This window comes from Anoplopoma fimbria, unplaced genomic scaffold (genome assembly GCF_027596085.1).
Source record: "Anoplopoma fimbria isolate UVic2021 breed Golden Eagle Sablefish unplaced genomic scaffold, Afim_UVic_2022 Un_contig_13254_pilon_pilon, whole genome shotgun sequence".
In the NCBI taxonomy this organism is placed as follows: Eukaryota; Metazoa; Chordata; class Actinopteri; order Perciformes; family Anoplopomatidae; genus Anoplopoma; species Anoplopoma fimbria.
The window spans coordinates 1-2,050 of NW_026554245.1; the positions used below are offsets into that span (position 1 = coordinate 1).

The 2,050-nt window shown below is 42.5% G+C and overlaps 4 non-coding genes across 4 annotated transcripts; all 4 read right to left on the bottom strand.

Annotated features, from left to right (window-relative positions):
• Positions 1 to 246: 246 nt before the first annotated feature.
• LOC129117045 (5S ribosomal RNA) lies at positions 247 to 365 on the bottom strand. Its single transcript, XR_008533758.1, has one exon. It is a non-coding gene; the product is annotated as a 5S ribosomal RNA (ribosomal RNA).
• A 378-nt stretch (positions 366 to 743) lies between these two features.
• On the bottom strand, positions 744 to 862 carry LOC129117046 (5S ribosomal RNA). Its single transcript, XR_008533759.1, has one exon. It is a non-coding gene; the product is annotated as a 5S ribosomal RNA (ribosomal RNA).
• A 298-nt stretch (positions 863 to 1,160) lies between these two features.
• On the bottom strand, positions 1,161 to 1,279 carry LOC129117047 (5S ribosomal RNA). The gene has a single exon (XR_008533760.1). It is a non-coding gene; the product is annotated as a 5S ribosomal RNA (ribosomal RNA).
• A 380-nt stretch (positions 1,280 to 1,659) lies between these two features.
• LOC129117048 (5S ribosomal RNA) lies at positions 1,660 to 1,778 on the bottom strand. The gene has a single exon (XR_008533761.1). It is a non-coding gene; the product is annotated as a 5S ribosomal RNA (ribosomal RNA).
• Positions 1,779 to 2,050: the final 272 nt, after the last annotated feature.

Genomic DNA, 2,050 nt, shown 5'->3' on the forward strand with positions numbered 1-2,050 from the left:
GCAAAGGGGTTGGCAGATCAAACAGTGGCAAAAATATTAATATTTTACTGCTGAAACAGAATAATGCTAGCATAAAACAGAGAAAAGAAAATGATCGATGAGCTTAGGAATGATGAAAGCCATCATTTAACTGGATTTGTGTCATTTCTATACCGGCAAGTCATGATCTAGCTATTTCCTTCCCACCCTGTCGGTGTCCACTGAAAAAGCAGCAGCGCCTCTGCTTTTTGTAAAGAGGAGTGAAAAAGCTTACAGCACCTGGTATTCCCAGGCGGTCTCCCATCCAAGTACTGACCAGGCCCGACCCTGCTTAGCTTCCGAGATCAGACGAGATCGGGCGTGTTCAGGGTGGTATGGCCGTAAGCAAATATTGTGCCTACCAAAGGGCCTTTTAAAGATACTATATCACCACGCTTTGCTCTTTCGTCTATACAGGGAGCGCCTGCAGATTTCCAGACACACTCACAGCTTTTAAATGTCAAATCAGAATGTACAAAGTGGCTATAAGGATCACAAATGTAGTGCAGTAAAAATATTAATATTTACTGTTGAAATGTAGAATACGTTAGCATAAAATTGAAAAGAAAATGATCGATGAGCTTAGGAATGATGAAAGCCATCATTTAACTGGATTTGTGTCATTTCTATACCGGCAAGTCATGATCTAGCTATTTCCTTCCCACCCTGTCGGTGTCCACTGAAAAGCAGCAGCGCCCTCTGCTTTTTGTAAAGAGGAGTGAAAAAGCTTACAGCACCTGGTATTCCCAGGCGGTCTCCCATCCAAGTACTGACCAGGCCCGACCCTGCTTAGCTTCCGAGATCAGACGAGATCGGGCGTGTTCAGGGTGGTATGGCCGTAAGCAAATATTGTGCCTACCAAAGGGCCTTTTAAAGATACTATATCACCACGCTTTGCTCTTCGTCTATACCAAATGTAGTGCAGTAAAAATATTAATATTTACTGTTGAAATGTAGAATACGTTAGCATAAAATTGAAAAGAAAATGATCGATGAGCTTAGGAATGATGAAAGCCATCATTTAACTGGATTTGTGTCATTTCTATACCGGCAAGTCATGATCTAGCTATATCCTTCCCACCCTGTCGGTGTCCACTGAAAAAGCAGCAGCGCCTCTGCTTTTTGTAAAGAGGAGTGAAAAAAGCTTACAGCACCTGGTATTCCCAGGCGGTCTCCCATCCAAGTACTGACCAGGCCCGACCCTGCTTAGCTTCCGAGATCAGACGAGATCGGGCGTGTTCAGGGTGGTATGGCCGTAAGCAAATATTGTGCCTACCAAAGGGCCTTTTAAAGATACTATATCACCACGCTTTGCTCTTTCGTCTATACAGGGAGCGCCTGCAGATTTCCAGACACACTCACAGCTTTTAAATGTCAAATCAGAATGTACAAAGTGGCTATAAGGATCACAAATGTAGTGCAGTAAAAATATTAATATTTACTGTTGAAATGTAGAATACGTTAGCATAAAATTGAAAAGAAAATGATCGATGAGCTTAGGAATGATGAAAGCCATCATTTAACTGGATTTGTGTCATTTCTATACCGGCAAGTCATGATCTAGCTATTTCCTTCCCACCCTGTCGGTGTCCACTGAAAAAGCAGCAGCGCCCTCTGCTTTTTGTAAAGAGGAGTGAAAAAAGCTTACAGCACCTGGTATTCCCAGGCGGTCTCCCATCCAAGTACTGACCAGGCCCGACCCTGCTTAGCTTCCGAGATCAGACGAGATCGGGCGTGTTCAGGGTGGTATGGCCGTAAGCAAATATTGTGCCTACCAAAGGGCCTTTTAAAGATACTATATCACCACGCTTTGCTCTTTCGTCTATACAGGGAGCGCCTGCAGATTTCCAGACACACTCACAGCTTTTAAATGTCAAATCAGAATGTACAAAGTGGCTATAAGGATCACAAATGTAGTGCAGTAAAAATATTAATATTTACTGTTGAAATGTAGAATACGTTAGCATAAAATTGAAAAGAAAATGATCGATGAGCTTAGGAATGATGAAAGCCATCATTTAACTGATTTGTG